This window comes from Seriola lalandi, unplaced genomic scaffold, assembly GCF_002814215.2.
Source record: "Seriola lalandi dorsalis isolate HSWRI2012SDOR001 ecotype SW California unplaced genomic scaffold, Sedor1 jcf7180002054200, whole genome shotgun sequence".
In the NCBI taxonomy this organism is placed as follows: domain Eukaryota; kingdom Metazoa; phylum Chordata; class Actinopteri; order Carangiformes; family Carangidae; genus Seriola; species Seriola lalandi.
Genome location: NW_019524753.1, coordinates 19,642 through 41,699, shown reverse-complemented (window position 1 = coordinate 41,699; position 22,058 = coordinate 19,642).

Here is a 22,058-nt window from a genome sequence, read left to right as displayed (position 1 = left end):
GCATTGATGAGCTACACGTCACCGCTCACAGGCTACACACCGACCCAAACACAAAGTACAGCCTCCAAATGCTGATTCTACTTAAAACTTTAAATAAAACATTTCACATCCATGATAGCAGAATATGTGGCATTTTATTTTGAAAAAATAATTTAAACAAGAAATCAAAGTTGTTGTGAAAATATTTTGTGTCATTTGACTAATGGATTTCACGACTACTCATTTCAGCTCATACATACAACAAAAAACTGAAACACTGATGCTCCAACAAAGCAAATACTACAGGTACAGTAGTAATATAACAGAAAAGAACAAACTGTGTAACCTGTGTACCCACCAAACTGTTAGATGAGCCTCTTGAGCTGCTCATAATTACAAATAATATATTAAACATAACCTGGTATGCTAATGAGTTCTCTAATTAAGTTAATAAGTGAATTAATTATAAACTTTTTATATGCCAGCATATCTGTCTCATACCACATTAAGCATTAAGGAGATTTCCTGATTCATATGCAAATATATGCAGCAAGTTGCTCCAAAATTTTAACGAACTACTCTACAGGGTGTTTGTCTTTTCAAGACATCCCCCTCCCAGACACACGCACACACACAGACAAACACCACGACTCTAACAGCCTCACAAGATATGACACTGCCCTACAATATTTCTCCTCCTTTATTTTTTGTGTGCGCATTACAAACTTAAAACTTACATTTACATCTCCATTGTTTTCATCAAATGAGGAGTGCCTATGCTTTTCATCAACGTCAGAAGTCCACCCACTTACCTAAGCATTCCTGAACATGACCCTAGCTTTAGAGCTGGGTCACAGTTTTCCTCTCTAAGCCGCACATACTATCTGGTAACACTGTCTTTAAATCTAAGTGATGAGGCAGGCATTACTCTGTGCAGGTAACAGATTCACTTTCCAATAAGCACTCTAAAGCAGCTTTGAAAAACATAGAGACAAAGTCAAAACTGGAACTTTTTCCTCTCCCACTGAACTAGCCAGGCCAGATCAGGCCATGATGTAATTATTCTTGATATTAAAGTATTAGGGAAAAAAAAAAATACAGTTACAGCTGTAAAGACTTTAAGGGAATACAACAGGGAAACTATGTCATTGTAAATGGGATCTCTCTTTTCTATATGGCCGCCTGGTTGCACAAATGGCCACAAACATAAATATTCTCTTAATTAGGGCTGCAACTAATGATTATTTTCATTAATTGTTAATCAATCTTATGATTATTCTTGCAATTGGTTGATTAATTGTTTTGTCTATAAAATGCCACACAATAGTAAAAAACGCCTGTTATAACATATTCACTTATTATCGTGTATGACAAGAAGAAGCATCAAATTCTCACATTTGTTTGTCATTTTTGCTTAAAAATGACTAAAATGTTTATTCGATTAAAATTAAATAATTGACAGTAAATTTCCTGTTGATTTACAAAGTGATTGATTGACTAATCGTTGCACTTCTACTCTTGAGCTCTACATTTAATCAGTTTGAGTCAGATGGAAGAAAAACATAGAGGAGCTGTAATTAATCTCACAAGAAAGCAGATGCACAAGATGAACAGAGATTAACACAGCTCAAGAACAAAGATGTTTGTTATGGAGAGGAGTTTGATGACATCATGCTTTTCAGTGGGACAGACTGTCCAATCAGAGCTGCTTGGTGTTCCTGGAACACAGCTGTGTGAAGTATGAAAAGCTCAGGGTTTGACATTTGTCTTCCTATTCCCTCCTTCAGGAAAAGCGATACAGGAGAATTATTACACTTAAGTAATCTTAGAGGTTCAATAAAGAAGAGTTTACTGTGTGTGCTGTTTCCACATGCAAATATTTCCATTAGTCCAGATCCTAACTTTATTAAGCCGTCTGAGTTTCTGCTGTCACATAGAGGCAATAATACTTGATCCTTGGCGTGAATTTAATCCCACTCAATTGCTCTTTTGCGTCACTCCCTTGACTCCAGTTTTCCAAAGATCCACTGCAATCCAGGTGGAAGTCTGACTCTTCAAAAATGACCAGAAACTTGAATTATGTACAGTGTGCAGGATAGACTGATGGCTTAAGAAAGTGCTAAATGCAGGATGTTTGAATATTGGCAACTGTTTCTGTCCGTGCCCTGCCCAACAGTTTTAATAACATACTGAGATCTGCAAGAGCTCCCTCTGACAAGTCTCATTGGCAGGTATTTCTCATATGTCAGCCTGTTCAAGCTGAGTAGCATGACCACAGCCAACAGAAAACCAAAGTCAGGCTACCGTGTGTGTAACAGATAAATCAATATGCTCATGAACATATGACTGACTGGACAGAAAAGCTGTACCATGCTCAATAACAGATCCAAACATTATTCCAGTCAAAAAAAGAACATACACCTGCAGGTAAGTCAAAAAGTTTGGAAAGAGCATCCAAACACTCTGACCTCTTTCCCTAACTGTAGGATTTACAGAAATGTTCCCTCATTATGCAATATTAATTAGATGATGTGAAAACAATCTTCTATAACTAGAATAAAACCTAATGGGCTCTGACATTAATTTCACACATTTCTCATTAGACTACCACACAGAGGCTCCCACTGGAACAAGTCTCAGCTGAGATCTCAGCCAATTATAATTTCCATAATTGGCCCAAGTGACATTTCAGTTCCTCTTAAGGGTCAGTTCATCATGAGTGATATACTGAATCAATCAGTAAACTTCATCATCAGTGATGCCACTCAGAGCTTTCCAGTGAAAAAACTGAATAAGTGAGCCTCCGTCCAGGTGAAACCACAGTGAGGCTAGTTCAGGTCCAATAGTGGCATGACACAGCTGAGGCCCCTGAGTGAGACACATGGCGGGAAATGCCTCAAAAACACAGAGGCTCAGGAACTACTACTAATAAGCCTTCATATACAATAGAACAACTCAAGCCCACTTGGCTTTAAAGACTTCCTCACATTACATAAAAATTCATTCACAGTTTCTACATAGCCAGATAAATGAGAGGGGGGAAATTAAACAATGGTATGTGGACAGGAACATTAAGCCTTTGGTAATGACATCATATCTTACTTTGTCAATAGCTGTTTCTGTGGCATTTCCTGCAATACTGATAAAAATGCACTTGTGTGTTGATGCCTCTGAACGGACTTTCATTCTGACCTCCAGTTTGTGCCTAATCTAAGATCCCCTCTCTCGAGGATATGTTGGCCTGGAATGTCCTGTTTGTTGTGTAAAATAAGTAAAGTGGGTCTAAAGCATCAATTTGACCACAAATTGCATATACAATTAGTTTATTGCATATACAGTCCAGACCAATGCTTCCAATCATTTTAATGAAATTTAATAAGCACTCTGAGAGGCAAATGGCAGGTTGCTGCACAATAACAAAAACAAATAATGTCCTCTGCAGTCCTTCAGTCAAGGAGACCACTGTAAGAAAGATAACCTCTTGAGTTCAGAGAGACATATTTTATGATGGGACTACAATCTTCAATGAATAAAGTATCTATCTATCTATCTATCTATCTATCTATCTATCTATCTATCTATCTATCTATCTATCTATCTATCTATCTATCTATCTATCTATCTATCTATCTATCTATCTATCTGTATCTGTAGCCTGTACAGTCCCTGAAAAACAATTGAAGGACATGAAACCCAGTTCAACATAAGCAAGTTGTGTGGTTGACTAAGCTGCTTTGTTACTGTTGGAGCATGGTAGTGGGTTTGGCTGCCACAACGCTGATGGATGATGATTTGTTGCATGAAACACAGCTCTCAGGGGAAAGCCCACTTCAAATACTCCCTGTATGACATGGGAAATGCAATCAGATGCAACCAAAAGTCATAAAGAAACCATACAGTATGTTGTTATTGACCCTCTATGATGAAAAGAGATTTCAGCTCCAGAGGAAATGCTTTTGACAGAGTCATTTATAATCCAGCTACAATAATTACTACGCCATTATTCAATGAATTCTAAATTATTTTTTCTTGGCAGACTTCACCCTTGTTGGCAGGAATGTTTACTTAACTGTAACTGCTGGTCAAGTGTTGAAGACCACGGGTTGCTTTTACCACTTTATACACACGGTGATCTTAAGCTCCTCTTGAATTCTAGTTTTTCAAGAAAAAGCATTAATATAAATGTGGCCATTCACTCCAGAAACAATGCTCTATGTTTACTCCTCCTTAAAAAGTGAATGTTATGGAACGCACAGTCTGAATACCAGTGAGGTTTTCCCTTGTGGCGAGGCCAGTAGCAGGTGGTGAAGTGAGCCATGTGCGCTCTGTGTGAATGCTGTGGTTGTTTGGATAGTTATAGCAGGGCTCTGTGTGATGCTGGCTCAGTACAGGGAGAGAGAGAGACAGAAATAGACCCCCCCCCCCAGACACCCACACACACACACACACACTCCCATAACTATAGAGCTCATGCAAATTTACCCCTGTCCAAAACTCCAACATATAAAACACAATTAAGAGTTACGTTTCTGTCTGCTTTACCAACGTATGTAAGTCAAAGAAAGTTAAAAGAGGCCAGTACCCTAAAGTTGCATGCAGGCAGACACTCACACCACACTCAATGCATTAAGCTGTCGCACTTAATCAATACTTGCGTGTTTTAACATCTTGCAAACTGACAGCAGGGAAAAGCTCTCCACTGTGTTCTCCAGTCATGTGGAAAACAGATATTCTAAATTCTTTCAGTAGCTTAGCAGAAAATTGTCATTACTTGTGCAAAATCATATTGGAGCACAAAGCCTGGTCACATGCATTCATGTGAATGGTCCAGCTTGTGTGTGTGGCTTCATGAGGATAATCTAAACTGCACATACAACTCTGTGTATGTGCAGCGGAAACGTGCAGCCACAGATGACTATGTTGGAAGGTTAGGCAAAAATAGAGAGCGAGTAACACAAACAGACACACAGTCTTAATTGTAGAGTCAGCCAGAAGGAAAGCAACAAGCTCATACCTCTGTATCACCGGTCATTTCTGAATTTGCCGCCATATTATCCCTTCACAACCCGCAGTATTCCTTTAGTTTCAGCAGACAGCAGAAACAAGAGACAGAAAGCAGTGAAAAGGCCTTGGAAAGCTTCTTGGACGGAGTGTCACTTCTTTAGTTTCACAGGACCCAGCGTTACATAAGCGTACCTATTTTCCTTGCCTCACCAATCAGATGGCATCCAGGTTTTTTCTACACATGCCCCCCCCCCACTTAGTCTGTAAAGACCTTGTTTTAAACAGGTACACCTTCGATCTCTGTCACTCTGCATCTGAAGTATTTCAATAGCTCCACCCTGCTCTGGACTTTTCTCCAGTCTGCAGCTGATATGCAAATGAGTGGCAGCAGCTCATGCGTGCAGAGCCATCCTGACTTGAGAAGAGGTGCTGCTCTGTAGGAACTCGACAACATCTGCCCTGCTGCCCTTCTATAAGCCACACCTGAGACCTCAACACACAAATGATCGCAGACACACACACACACACACACACACACACACACACAAAAAACAATATCTTTATCACTAACACATATGTCCATGAATGAAGAGGGTAGATACGTCTCTGATGATTCATAAATAAATAAATTTAACTAACACTGGAATAATAAAAATGGAGAAACAAATCAGATCAGGTGAAAATTCAAAGATATGGGGTCTGAGCATCAGAGGACGACAACAGCAGTATGCACACAACTTCTCACAATGGCTGTCACATCCACAGACCTCCCAGCTGGCAGCACCAGGGCCAGAGTGGCACAAGAAGAACGTGTGTTTGTGTGTGTGTGTGTGAGTGTGTGTGTGTCTGTGTGTGCGTGTGTGTTTGTGTGTGTCCATGGTGATGAGTTGACGTGACTTGTGGCCTACATGCTACAACTAATCTTTTCATTTTATACACACTAACTCTATCCCCTCTCTCTCTTTCTCTCTCTCTCTCTCTATCTCTCTCTCTCAAACACACACATGCACGCACGCACGCACACACACGCACACACACACACTAACACAAGTGGGCCACAGCACAAAGCTTTTCTATTAATCTCGATGGATCTCTGTGCTTTGCAAGTCTTATAATACTCATTCATTCTTAAGGAATTAGGATTTTGTGATTAAGTTATTGCTTTGAGATTTGTACAGAAGTGAACGTCTCAGTGAGTATAAGTGGGATACTGTATGACTTGTACAAAGCCAAACGGGTGTGACATAGAGCTCATGAGTGTGTTCCTACATTAAACAGGCTGTGACAGTCCCAGTGACTTATCATAGTCCAACGCTGTCTATGGCACAAAGACTGATCAAGTTTGAAAAGCTCAGCTTGTGTCTGGGCTAAGATCTCATCTTCAGCATTTTAGTTTAACATGAGAGAGAGGGAAAGGCAAAAACAGAGGCAGAATTCAGCTGAGAATTCATTTTCTGCCTATGGGAGGAAGAACTAAACGTAACATGATCCCAATCTTAATAGCTCTCACTGCGAGTGTGCCAATTTATACAACGGTAATAACTACCATAAGTAGTAGACAGAGAGTAACACAAATAGTATCAGGTCAGCAGACATGCCAGTCTAACAAACCACACAGCAGGCAAATCTCATTTAAACCCCCATTTAATGTTACACATGCAGTGGATTGGTCTGAGTAAGAGTGGGCAGAAAAAACGTAGACTACCAGACAGGAGACGTTACTTCCTGTGAGGAAAGATGGTGTTTGGGGGTCTGCTTTAATCCTCTCTGGCTGGCCCTCATCATGATGATGGGTGATTATCATGCACTGTCTGAAAGGGCTGACAGTGCCCAAGGGAAAGGCAGCTTTGGATGTACAATCTCAGACTGCAGACACATACACTAACTTATGCTTTGGACTGCGCACACACAAATCCATGCAGACATCACACGGTAGCACACACCACACACTAGAGTAAAGTGCTGTCTATGGTACTGTGGATCACATTGCCGGTCCTAATTAAAATGTCCCTTTGTCCCTGTTTACATTGTAAGGTCATCTGGCTCGGGGCCAGAACGGCTGGAATGAGCTTCCTGATAAAAGCCACAGCACACAGATCAGCAGCCAACACACACTGGTATTCAAAAATGTCCAAGACCAAGCCAACAAACCAGCGAGGAGATCTACTAACTGGATCTGCACAAAACATGACTTTGTGTCACGTGTATGGGGCTGTATAAGTGCAGAATTTCATTTACTTATTGTAGAGGATGAAGCATTGCCACTGTCCCCCATGGGACAAATAGTGCAGGGAGGGCAGTGCCACCTGCTGCTCATGACTGGAAACAGCTTTGCTTTAGATGTGCATAAAAGTCTTTGCGTGACATGCACAGTACTGTATGTGCATATGGCCTTTTAAACAGCAGACATTTTGACTTTTAGTAGCAGGACAAGTACAGGTGTCCCAGTAAACCATGACAGTAATACAACAAGCAGAACGCCAGAGCCCTGGAACCAAAGCAGCTAAATGGAATCCAGCTAATGTTATTATTTACACCTGTGGTTTTCTGAGGATCTGCTGGGGCCTATTGTTTACAACCTCAACATGCAATCACCAAAGGTCTAGATGCTCACAACCATGTAATAATTTAATATAAAACAGGGCTGGCTGATATGGCTGAAATCATCATTATATATGACATATCAGTATATATTCTGTATATGTCAATATGGAACAAATAGGAAAAATCAAATTTAAAAGGATGTAATTGGTGTTGTATGTGATCAACTATGCGCTGATATGCATTACATCAAAAATCAAAACTCACATTATGTGTAGAGCAAAAACTTTCACAACTAATTTTGTGAGATTTTAATTATAATTTGCCTGAAGTAATCATAATCACAATACAATTCTACTGAAAGTCCAGCACTTAAACAAAACCCTGGACTTATGTTCTATGTCTGGCACATTTGGCAAGTTGTTATCTCTAATGTGAGCATCATTACCTGGCACTCAGGCAAATACGGTCATTTATTCATTGTTTTGTACTGTAGGTAGGTGAATACTGTACACATCAGCTCTGAACACGAGGACAATTTTCACCCTAAGCATGAACAGTCCTGTGACTTCGTCTACAGTGGGATGATTTTTTACACGTGAACGCTCAGGGGGAAAATCCAGGAAAGAATGACAACCTGTGTTGTAAGCAGTCAGGAAATATGCAGAAAATATGAATTGGATATACTGTACATTTAATCTGGAGCTGTCTGAGAAACTGGATGAAACATCTAAACAGTACAGTAACATGCAGTGGACGCTGACGCCCTTCTGAAGCAGATATCCACCACCTCTGCAGGAACATAAATATTGTTCCACAATAGCAAGGAATGAGGAGACGCTGGATCTGCTGAACTTACACTTCCTACACTTCCTCCTCCATTCAATTAAGGCTTTTTATCTGACACAGAGAGATTCCTGTTGGAAGGGAGCTAAAGCATTTTTCTCACTTTGTTTTTTCCTCTTAAAAAGGTGGCATGGTGCAACAATGGCTTTGGACGGGGGGTTTCCACTGGACATTTACAGTTTACAAACGAGGAATTCCTATGTCCATTTTAATTCATTTTAATCATTCCGTATGTTACAGTCACTTAAAGGTTTAAAAGAGTTTAGGAGGGAGATAGCTGGTATCTACATCGATAGACTGCCAGAGTTATATGTTGAATATGGTCACATGCCATCACCTGCGGCTTGTCCAGCCTGTGTCTTCACTGACCCACATGGATTCACACCAGCTTGGGACTGCAGTGAGTGTGATTTCCAACTGGCCCAAAATTTGTCTCATTTTAGCTATTTTTTTCCTTTTGTGAGAGACTTACAAAACACATACACAAAGAATCAGGGGGAAAAAGAGCAGAAAATAAGAGCAATTACGGCCATATGAACTATATTCTCAGTTTTATGGTGTTTGCACCGTTCTGTTTGTAACCTTTTCCAACAGTTTAAGAAGTCTGAAATGCATCATTAGCAGTGGCATGGATGGTATAATGTAACCTGGCTAAATTACTTAAGAATTATTTAAAATATCAAGCAGATTTAGGGCTTATCAGAATCAGCACACACAAGGCGCTGAAATTACACTTCAGAAGCCACAACAAAGGATCTGGTTTCCCCTGAACTCAGTAAGTGCATGTTATCCCACCAACCTTTTGGCAGAGACGGGGGCATTTTAATGACTTACACTGTTTATTCTCAGCCATTATTCAAAATGAGAACCAGGAATTATTATGTCTGCTAGCTCACTGACTCCCAGATCTCTGAACAAACCATTGTGGAACCATGAGGAAACTGCAGAACAAATTGCACAACCGGGGTCTTATGTTTAAAAGGTAATATTAATATTATTTAGACCGGTGCATTGCAACCATACATAACAGAAAAACCAACACCTGTGAGACAAAAGGTGAAAGCAGACAAAACAAGGCCAACATCTGCTGAGTGGTGAACTCTCTTTGCCCTGGTCAAAGGAAGTTAGTGGGTTGTTGTGTGGCCTCACTTCTATAGCACTGAATTCCAGCATGTCTAACTCCCACATTACATGAACAGAAAACCACCTTGTGTGATTTTTGGCTCCTGCTGGGCCTTATCACAATGCTATTGGAGAGGGTGAAGTCTAAAGTCAGAGCCATAGACCTGCTGAAACAGTGTTGGCATTGTGTCTTGAACAGATTCAATAAGAGAAATGACATCAGAGTCTGGACGGGGTTTCCTTTTTAACCAAAAAGTGGCACTCAAGTGGAAACAAACACAAAGCTAAACTATTCTCAGATTAATTTCTTTTGCAACAGTAGAATAAGAAACTGTAGCTGGCAGTCTCCAGGGCAGGCAATGTTGGAGGTTGACTGTTCATTACATCATGTGTGATATGCATAAAAAAAACTGACTAAAGTGTAAGTTTGCACTGCAGGCAAAACACATGCCTGTGAGATCATTTGCAGTTTTACCACTAAATTAACATTATCAGCCTTTTCTGTGAAATTAAAGCTTCATCTTCCAAAGTTTTATTGAATGTCTTAAAATGCAAACATGCTTTTGTTGACAGAATTATAATTCAATTGATCTCAGAGCTCTGTAACAATAAGAAAAATTAGGATTAACGCAGTTTACCATTTAAAAGCTACCTCATGAAAAAGGTTTATAAGATTTTACAACATTTGTTCCATGTCCTCCCAAACCACAGGCACCCTGAGGGTGTTTCTATTAACAACAATCTGTAATCTGTCTCTTGGGACAAGATTTTAAAGATAGGAGAAGGAAGGATTTACAAAGTACAGTGTTCCAGATTATGTCTCTGATACCAGAAATTTCTTTGGTAATGTATTGACCAAAGAAGCTGTATACTGCCAACCCTGTATGGATGTGATATAGTTGCTATCATTGCTGTATGGCATGGCTCAGGTTAAACCCTTTGTGAAACATGAAAAGACATGGATGCCATAGAATCTTTCTTTTATTATGCAATCTGACTGCAAGTCACAAAAAAAAAAATAAAAATCTAGGAATAAATAACAATTCCTACACTAGTTGTCTAAACGCTGAAAGCCTTGCATACTGTGCATGTTGTGTTTTTACTGAGTGGATGTTGCAGTGTAACATATTGCCAAATTGCTGATGTTTTACTTATGTTACACTATTTACCAGAAATCAGTTCATCTTTGCCACTTTAAACCAGTAGCCTACACAGGAACCTGTGCTGTACAGCCACTGGTAACCACTGTTTTAGAGTAGTGAAAAATAATTCATGTCCAGGAAAACTGCTGTTTTATCCAGGTGTGAAACTATAAAGTTTATTTAAAAAAAAAAAAAAAAATTTTTTTTAAATTTAAAATAAATGTTATGGTATCGGATCAATATACAGACTTGCACACTCGCGGATACCCCGATTTATCTGAGGCATTTCAGATACTAGGATCAGTATCGGAGCAATTCTCGTGTGAAAAAATCATTTTAAAGTGTTACATTTTTGAGCATGTGAGAGAATAATCCTCTGTATTTCCTCCTTTCCAAAGAAAGCACCATTTTGGGAACCTACCACACAAACATCCTTTCGTCTGTAGACTTGCATAAATGAAATTCGGGGAGAATAAGGAGATAAATATACAATAGGCAAACACATCTCTCCCAAATTAACAAGATTATAACATTATATCTGGACCCAGTATTTGTCAAGTGCAAAGCTTGGTTTGACTTGGTTTCCCTGCCATCACTCCTGGGTCATCTTGGGTCATCTCCCTGGTGGCTGAGCTGTTTATCCTGTACTTCAAAGACTGTTACTCTCCTGACAGCATAACTGATTGACAAGCAGCAACCGCCAAATTGAGCCTACAGGAGCGTTTGATTGACACCCCAGACACCACATGAGATATCCCTGTGTGCTCAGGATTATGGAGCTGTTAGCATAATAAGCAGGAGGGCTCTCTGGTCTCAGACTGACCTATGACGGTTAAAAAAAAACCTCCCTGCACTCTGGGGATAAAAACTGCTATAAGGCCCAGCAAAGCCATGCTCGGGGAACATGGCTCCTACATCTGGGCTTCACCTGTGAATAAAACAACCAGAGCTGATTTCCCACCATGTGGCCTCATCAGTCTCTGCTCTCATAAGTAGTGGGTCTGCCCTTCAGCCAGATCTCCACCAGTGTTTCAAAAGTTAATATTTACATTTGGACTGTTTTACATGACCAGAATGATGGTGAAAGTCAATGGTTTCTGCTAATTCTTAATAAGGATTCAGATATGTGCCAATCTGTGACTTACGTATACCCTCAACAGATGGCGGTGGTGACTTCTGGGGCAGTGCCTGGCTGGCTTGGGCTCCAACATGAACTACACATAATTGTCCTCTTCCTCCTTCTCTTTCCATCTGTTCTCCTCCTCCCGGACGTAATCCGCTTCTCTAATCTTGATGCCCAAACACACCAAGAGCCACAAAAAAAACACACATCAAAAAGCTTGGAAACCTCAACACAAATACCCACACACAAATGGGACGCCTTGCCAAATGACTCATCAGTGATGCCAGTGACTTTAGCACATGCAGCTCAAACATACGTTGTGCTAACTAATGTGCAATCAAGATACAACCTTCATATGGGAAAAATATTTCTCTGCCACATATTTGTTTAACCTCTCTGGTTTACAGTTGCTTTATATATGAATCTATAGGAAGGTCTGCGTGCCAGGAGCAGTCCCACACAGATGAAGAAGCCCCAGCACCCACTACTGTAGATCCCTTTGACCTCAGTAACACTGCCACCAAGAAAAACATCAATGCCACGCCATGCATAGCAGACAGAGTGAGTCCAGATATTCAGTCATTAACACATTATCAAAAGCACAGCTTTCCTATTAAAGACTCCTGGCAGGTTCAGAGGACTCTGTGCTGAGAAAAATAAAGATAAACAACTGGTCAGAGCATCAGACTGTCAATATCAGTGTCAAAAACAAAAGGCAGTTTGATGAAAACATGATTGGTGCGTCTGCCTCTTCACATTATAAACCAGGAGAGATTTTCTGTGACTGAATGCTTGTGCCGTGTAGCTGAGCTTATCACTTCTCATCACAATGCAGAGGACACGGTACACTTACCATTGTGCAGATGGCCAAGACACACACAAACATACACGACCCAGTAGAGGACAGACACCGACCGCGAGCTGCTCCAGGTCTGTACGGACAAACCTTTTGCGCCTGCAGCTATGGCAGAGCTACACAGTCTTACAGCCAGACATTAATAACGCAGTGCTGAACACAGACACATGCTACATCCCGGGCTGGACGGCTGCTGCTACTGCAAAAGGAGCAGCGATAGTGGAAAAGGAGAAAAGGGAGAGAATTGCTTGAGTGTGAGGGTCAGACAAAAAGGGGGAAGGAGAAGCTTTGTGTAGACCAGACTTACTCAGACCTCAGGAAAAAAGAGATGGGAGCTGGGAAATCAAAGACCAGGCACAGCTGTTTTTATCAAACTTCATGACTTTTTGCTAATTTCATGAGCATTTCTAAAAAAAACTGCTTTTGAAATGATGACAGGTTTTTAAAAGTCTGCTACAGGAAATTATGCATTACTTCTGTTTGGGGTCCCAGAGACCCCAGCTCATTTAATACAATAGATGTTCATGCGCTCTATACATCAGATGGGTGCTGACAGTTCTTTTTCTTCTCAAGTAATTCATCTCACAACCACAGTACACATTTTGGTTTATTGAAAGCCAATGCAAATATTAAACCCTAGCTTGAAATCACTACAACCGACCTCTGAAACAAGCTAGGCTTAACCACTGTGGTTTAAAAGCTGTGGAGAGGGATGTCACCTCTGGTTTGTTTAGATAACTGCTGCCCTGGCTAGAGTGTGTTTGGGTACACATAGTGGGGCATGATAATATTTATATAGGTTGTGCATAGCCTGCTCCCTCATGTACGGATGAACAGGGGTGAATTTGACAGCCTTTGATGGTGCCGTGTCAGAGTTTGCACCTCGAAAACCTGTCACTGGGCTTTTAGCTAAAACACAGTGTAGCAGGCTAGATCCTTTGTTTCTTTTGCTAAATATATTAATTTTGGCATCTTTAGTATTGCTTCAATATTCACTGTCTCCATTCCCATTGAGCTTCGCTGTTCAATTATCTATGAACTGAAAAAGCAGAACAAGTGCACACTGAGCTGAGAGAAGAGCACTGCTGCAGATTTCTGGAGTGCTACACAATTCTTGTATCAAAGACCATAAAATTATGTATAGCACATGGTGTGCGTCACCAGCACTCACACCTCAAGAGAGGAGGTGTCAAAAGAGCGTCCAAAGGAAAAGGCACAGACTCAATGAGACACCAGGCATCATGCAGGGTCTCACACAGTGTCATGTTTAACCCAGCATCCATAGGCCCAACAAATGGAACAGAATTATTCATTAAAGTCCTGCTGTAAATTGTGACAATGAAGATATTATTGTAGAGTTAATTCATGTTGGTATTTTGACTTTTTTGTTTTGCTGCATGTCATCCCCCTCTCTCTCTCCCTGACTTCCATGTCTCTTTCTCACTGTACTATCAAAAATGCCCAAAAATATAAGTTAAAAAAAAAAAAAAAAAAGTTTAAGTGGTTGGTCAACTGGCAACCCATTAAAGTTCCCAACTTTTTCATTTGGAAATACTGTCTTTTAACATCAACATTTTGATTTGACCAGAAGTAAATATACTGAGACACTGAGTTTTATATTGGGATTTTTGCAGATGGGAAAACACTTGAGCAATAAATGTCAGACAGAAACTGGCCTTATATTACGTGCTACTTGCCTGCCAGTGGTAAGTCAATAACTGTCGCTGCCATGTTTCTGTGGAAAACACTGTCACAAGCAAAAAACACAATCTCAAAATCCTCCTTATTCCTAAACTGGGCCATTGTTACATGAGAAAGGTGCTGTGTACAGAGGAGTAGATTTCGTGTATTAAAAGGTAAGAAATACCTGGGTATGCATAGATACGATGTGAACATGTTAATACATTAGTATTGAGATTTGTATCTGCTCTGAAAAAAAGAAATCTCTTATGCAGTCAAGATTTCTTTTAATATCGAGCTAAATCAATCTATTACCCACTTTTAGTCTGTGCAGTTTTCCTTGGTTGGGGGAAAACTTTTTCATTTAACCATTAGGTGCTTTTATTCAGCAGCCAAGATGAAACACACAAACCTGGCATAAGTGCGGAGTTTGGAGACAGAGTGAGTTTAACCTGGCTGATGATAAGCAGTCTTTCAGTTGGCAAAGAGACAACGCTAAATGGCACAGAGACTCTCATCTGGGACTGTAAAAAGCCTGTTCAAGGGAGCTGCAGTCAGAAACAGCCTGTTCTGTGGGTTGAGCTGAATGGAGTGATGAACTCCACTGTGTAACAGCCTTCATCATGGCTGCTGGGAACAGTAGCGACTGAGCCACCATGGTGCAATGTGACAGTGATGTGGAGAGAAGGAGGTGGGTGAAGGGCAAGTTAGGAGGAATTAACAACAGTGACAGAGAGACAGCAAGAGAAGGAGAGAAAAAAGCTTTGAGCAATGCAGAGAGGCCCAGAATCAAATAACATCTCATATCCACGAGGGCTGTTTTTTTTTTTTTTTTTTTTGGCTCTCCCACTCTATTCTTTGCAGGCATGACCCCAAAAGGACAAAAATGATCAGCTTGCCTATGAAGAACAGTCATAATGTTCACATTCCTGTGTTTCATTCAACTCTGCTCAATTAGAAATGTTAAATATGGATATGATAACCATAAAAATAGGTTGATTGTACATAGCAAAGGGCTTACAGTTCTTTAGAAAGTATTCTGTTACTGCATCTGTTGCAGAGGCATTCAGTGTGGCACTCAAAAAGTCATTCCACCAGATGTTCATAGTATAATCTCCATAAACCAAAAATAGGAGATTTATGTTACACAAAGTGACTGAAGCGACACATTCAAGAACGAACAGAGTAGATGACTGTCGCTGTGGATACCGTATACAGTCACACACTAAACTATTCTATGGACAACAAACACACAGATAATGTTGTCAAACATGTTGAACTATTGTCGTATTTAACCCTGCTGCAGTGTAGAATTTTGAGTGGATTGTAATCTGTTTGGGTCACGATGTACTGACTGGGTGGAGAGTCAGTGACATTAATCTGCCAGGGTTACACTGGGTTCATGCAGGCCATCTGTGACCGAGGAATAAGCAGTTCTGTGTTGATATTTGTTTAAATTACTGTGTGATAGTCAGGCATGTGTGTCTCTGAGTTAAGCTGTAAACTCCAAATGTGTGTGACTATGTTTATGTTCACTGACGCTTGTTTGTCTATTTATCTATCTGTGTGAGTGGACAGATTGCTGACGAAGCTGCCATCGTCCAGTCAGCAGCTGTGCTGTGCTAATAACAATAATCCAGTCAGCCGAGTCTGTAATGTAAAGAAAACCACAACTATATTAGGGGTGAAATGAATGAAATGCCATCTAACCTCTAGTGTCACACATGGCCAGTGGAATTATAACGTTGTGATTGAATTGATTGTGACAGAAATTGACTTTTGCCAGATATATATTTTGCAATAGGTAACAGGAATTAGGGTAAATGTTCACAGCATTCTTACACAACTGCTTGTAATGTAATGAGCATTGTGATAAAAACTAAAAATATGTTGCTCACATAACCTGTCAACGTCATGCATACAATAAAATATAATGTGCTACATGTTGATTTTTGGCATTTTTTATCAAAACTGTCACCGTACTGAACATACCTGTATGTTCTAACTACAGTCTAAGATCTGATGTGTATGTGCATTACTCACTAAGTATAACACACCTCCTTGTCACTGTAAAATGGACAGCTGCTACTTTGGGGGGTAGAATTATGGAAAAATAGTACAGATCTCTGCTTGCATCTCCAAAATGTGTAGTTCTATACATCAGTTCAATGCTGACTTGTCAAGTATGCAGTGATATGTGATAGCACTGGGACAGGGCTAAACTAACTTTTTTTTCAAGAATTGTCCTTTATTTCCAATTTGAATAAGTCAGGCGTGTTACATCACCCTGATTTTCTTACTTCTTGAAAACAAATCCATGCTAAAGCAGTTAAGGAGGACATTTTGGGGGTATATCTCTCCCAATCTGAAATACCAGCCACATTGATGCACAGTTCCAGTGCATAAAATGTTTCACCTCATGAATTAAAGAGACAATGTAGCTGAGATGCTGAGGACGCATCCCATGGATAAGGTACTTTCCACTGTGCGAGTCACATTAAAAAACTTAAAGCAGTGAGCTAATGTAGGGAGTAGGACACAACAGTTGGCACTTTCTGGAGGGAAATCTGCAGCAGGAGGAGTGGATACCCCTACCTCACCGCACAGACACCCTGCATGAGTGGAAGTTTACATACGTGAATAGAAATGTGAAAAATGCATAATTTCAAGGAGGGACTTTTCCTCCTTGTTCCCTTCCACTAGTTGGGAGCAGGAATCTGATTGCTGACCTTAGTCTAAATTCTCAGGCTAGCTCTATTAATAGCCCAGACACCAGCAAGCACAAGACTCCTAAGTCAGCAGCCAGAGCTTGCTCACCAGGCCCTGCTTTAGTCTGGCTCTAGATGGACCGGCCTGTTGATTAGAAAGAAAAACAGGGCTCCCAAATTGTCTTCTTCAACTCATTCAAGTTAGTCATTCTTCAGTGTTTACAAGAAAAAGCACAATACAGCTCACATGGCAAAGATCTTAAAACTTAAGTCCATGCCTGTCACACACGAACTGTATTGAGATGAAACCTGTGTCTTTTTAAGCAGAATGGCCTTTTTGCATAACATCAATGCACAACACTTAATTTCCTTGTAATGGCAATACGGCAGAGAAGGGGGTACACCATTTGGCACGACTCCCAGGGAAACTGGGAAGCAATGCAAGACAGACACTGCTATCCCAGACTGCTCAATCAGAGTGAAGAAACTGGGCTTTTGTCTCCACAGATGCTGAAAAACAGAGAGATATTTAGAGAGTTTTGGGGTACTGTATCTCCAACACTGACAAGAGCTAGCTGTAAATAAGTCGAAAACTTGCCTAAATACAGCAAAAGATTAACAACCTCTGACAGGCTTTCGAGATATGCTTTTAGACATGCCAAACCATCAAGCTATAAACTATGACTGTGTTTTACGGCGACAGAAATTTACCGTTCAAGCTTCTTTGAGTCACACAGGAATTCCTACTGCTGCGTTTGTGTGAGGTTTGCTTTCTTTAAAGCACCGGGAATATTGTCTTTGGATGTTATGCAATGCCAAGATATCTTTTTCCCGGCCCACTCATGCTGTAGTTTTCCCAGTGAAAACAATGTCATGACCAATGTGGCTGAGTGGAAAAGGCCACAACTGTCATTCTATATAAACACGGTCTTAGAGCTACATCTTACTGTCTGCCTAAAATGTTTCACACTATTGTCTTAAAACAAAAATGACAAGAAAAGATTCTCTCTCTATATTTATGATCCATAGTTTGCTGTTGGGATGCAAGTTGAAGGGATCACAACACCGCCTCTGAAGAAAGCTGTATTTCACCAAAAAGCACTGCTAGCAATGCAAACAAACTGTGGCATCGTCTGTCAAGTCAGAACATTGACTTCTCAACTTCAATAGATCCTTGTCTGCTCCCAAGAAAGATCAGGTTTTCCATTAGTGTAGGCTTGTGACGGTTGGTTGCTTCTTCTTGGTTTTTATCAAAAGAGCAGGGCTCCATGAGCTCACATCGAACTGCTCAATTAAGAAATTAATTCTGATTGCACTTTTAAATATACTTCAGGGTATGCTAAAATCCCTTTTGCAATAATCCATTCAAACCTGTTTCAAGTGGGATTAGCCCAGACCTGCTTAATGGTTACTTCCACCATTTTTCCACCCTTATTTGTTTGTTTGTTTGTCAGCAGGATTATGTAAAAAATACTCAACAAACATGGTGGAGGGATGGAGCATGGGTTAGTGAAGAACCCATTCAATTTTGGTGCCGATCTGGTTAAAGGGGCGGATCCAGGAATTTTCTTTCACTTTCCTTTGATTTTGAGACATTTTTCAACATTTTCATTAATTTCTTAGGAAATAATGTTTGGATCTTGATGTAAAACAATTCTAGAGATCTATGACCCTGTACAGTTAAAATAATAATCTGGATAATAATCTGGATCTGACATCCTTGGCGGAGGTATGTGCTCTACTGAGAACCAACAAGTTTGATACTGAATGACCAAATAACTGCTAGATGTGACAGAACTATATTAATACAACACAAAGTAACAACTAGGTTGCAAGAAAGATTACTGTAAAACATTCAGCAACAACTATTTACACAAATACACATTGCAAAATAGCCTGTGTTTTTTTGAGTGTTGAGCACATATTTCAACCCAATCCAGAGAATTGGCGAGGTTTACAAAGAATCGCAAAAATTATTAAATTTAGCTCTGAAGGCCAAACTAGAAAGAAAAATCCGTGACATGAAATGGGAGGTCCAAGGTGAGTTGACATGGAATGACCCATATTTTAAACTTTTACATTTTCAAATGTCCTCAGTGTATGTTTTGTAATGTGATCTGATACATCACAGCAGGTTAAAAACATTCCACCTCCTCCATGGTTCTCCTAAAATATGTCACATTCCTCACAAACAGAAATATCACAGACAGGCGGCACAAGAGGGCGGCTGGCAGTCTGCTGTGGTGGTGGTTAACAGGTGGAGTGGAAGGGCAAGGACACTGAGGGCGTTATTTTACTACCCAGTTGTCTGCTCTGTGGTCGGAGACTTCAGGGGCCCAAGGGGGTCTTTCTGTGCATTCCTGAGAAACAAGAGCATCCACTTATAAGGATAAGGCTGATGTTGTGCTATATTTCTCTTATTAAAAACAAATCTACTGAAAAGATCAAAATCAACAATGCATGTCTTTCTGACTATATCTCCCTGTTGCTCCAGCTCCAAACCCATTGGTTCCTCTTGAAGACCTCCTCTTAGCAAACATAGGTAAATAGAAGTAAATAGAGCCTTTGTTGAGGACTATTTTTAGTGGTGGATTAAAAAACATTTGGTGCTTTAGTGAGTTTTCCAGGCAACTGGGGCCGTATCACAGAAACTCCCTAACTTGCAGATCTTAACTGCTTAGTAACCATCATAATTAGATTTAGGACCTGATTTAGGAAAAAAGCCATTACAGATGAGTATTTCCATAAGTCAATGTTCTATCCTAACTTCCTAACTTATGATTGGAAAAGTGTATCATACAACCTTCCTAACTTAAATCTTAAATAAACTCTAAGCTGACTTGTTTCATCCATATTGCTGCTCTTCTATTGCTTTTACACAACCAACAAAATGTCAACAGGCTGAACTTATTCATTGAAAGGCTCATGACAGACCCTTACAATGTGTTGTCGCCTGATGACAAAACGCTCCGTATTATATACAGGCTATCTATCTAACGCATGCTCTCTCTCTCTCTTATCTCCGAGTTAGCATTGTTATAAAACCCCAAAAAGAACATCTTTGGATTTTTATACAGATCTTTCCAACACTTTAACTTGTCTGTTTTGGAATTAAGTTACCTCGGCGAGATGAGAAAAATAGCATCGGTTGCTACAGGTAACAGACATAAAAGTTGATAACCGATGTTGGATTGAGTATTTAGGATTTCCTAACCTGAGATAAGGATGAATAATAGGATGACGTAAAATAAGATAGGATTCCTAAAGATGGCAAGGATTTGCTTATGTAACACCAAACTAGGAAAACTCCTATCGTATACTCTTCCTGTCTTAAGACTTAAGATAGGAATTGTCTAATAATAATGTAATATGGCCCGTGGACAGTGTATGTGAGATTGCGTCAAAGTAAACTACAGTATGTGTTCATGGTAATGAAGGAAAATGTCACCCAGTGCAACAGTGTGGCTCATTCTGTGTTTTTAATAGTTTTTGAACAACGAATGAGCGCTGTGGCACAGACTTTGGACAGACAGAAAATACTTGTTGGTAGCATCAATTCATTTTTTGTTTTAGCCTTTTCATGTGATTTGTTTTCAATAAGAAAAATATAGCCTATCACCAGCTTTATCTTTTAACTGCATGAAAAGGAAACAACACAGTGACTGTGAGTGCGATCACCAGCCACCATAAAACTTCTCTGAGAAACATGAGAATAACCTTCAGTCTGGGTCCTAGTTATTTTTATTAAACTATTCTTTTCAGATATTGTAGTTTTCTAGCCCTTTGCAGGTGCTGAATCTGTATCAGTAAAGCAGAAAGAGACCTCCAGTGGTTAAAATATTATCAACTCTCTGATCAAGCAGCTTTTTGGCCAACAAAAAGCAGTCATTTCTCTTTTCTCCCCTGGCATCTCAGGAAACAGACAGTTCCAGGTCAACTTATCTTCTGGTGTGACAAACTGTTTTGAAGAAATACATGTGCACATACACACACTGAGGTGCTATGATGAAATCATCTCTGAGGAAAACAATGGAGATTACTAGCAAGGCATGCTAGAGTTGAATGAAAATGAGGAGACAGAGAGGTTTATACTGTAGGTGTACAACAGCTGAACATTTGCCTTTGTGTATTAGTAGGTGTATGTTTCTATGGTGGACAATAAACAAAGAGAGAGATAGTGATGGCTGAAGAGGAAGAGTGCCAATTTACTCATTTCAAATGAATGAATTAAGAAGGGGATAGAAATTCTGGGTGGATTTGAACAGTATCAAGCACTTTCTCAGTGCACTGACACAAACATGCACATAATGTACATTAAAATCCAATTTAGCCTTGCATTTTAAAGTTACCCAGTAATAACACAACATCCCCTCTATTTGCATCTGCACTAATTTACAGACTAATGAGGTTTAAAACACTGACTTTTATTTCCTTAGAATACAACAAAGTCATATTAAGTCTGACGGGTCTACATGTACAGTAGTTAACAGTATGTGAGCTATTTGGGAGCTTGTCTTGGGCTGAAATTACAGCTCACTTCCACGGGTAAACATTATTTTAACCTTGGAGGGTCTAGCTTTTATGGGAAATTAATGTAATTAATTTAGCTGGAAATAATGCCTGTCACCCTCAGCTTCTCAGATATTCTTACATCATAGTTATTTGAAGACAAATACAATGATTTTGGCTCTCACTGTCTCTTCAATTTCTGTTTCTTAAAAGTATCCTTAGAGGTGAGCATGACCTCATTCTTTTGAGCATACATTTTATGGAAAGCTAAGAGTGTAGTGATCCACCTGCTGCAGAAACCTAGTTTCCTGTGTCTTTGTCAAAATGTTTCATTTAAAAAAACCCAATAAAAGCAAATACTAGGGATACTCAAAGAAAGGTCTGAATAAGCACTGCAAGTGTGTAGCACCTCATAAAGAGTTGCCCGTGGCAACCTGTTAATCTGCTAAAACTACCGGATGTTTTTCTTGTTTCCTTTCACTGACCAGGAGCCTAAAAAGAGACTGGAAGAGGTTTTCCAACAGTAAAAATAAGGAAGTCATTAGCTG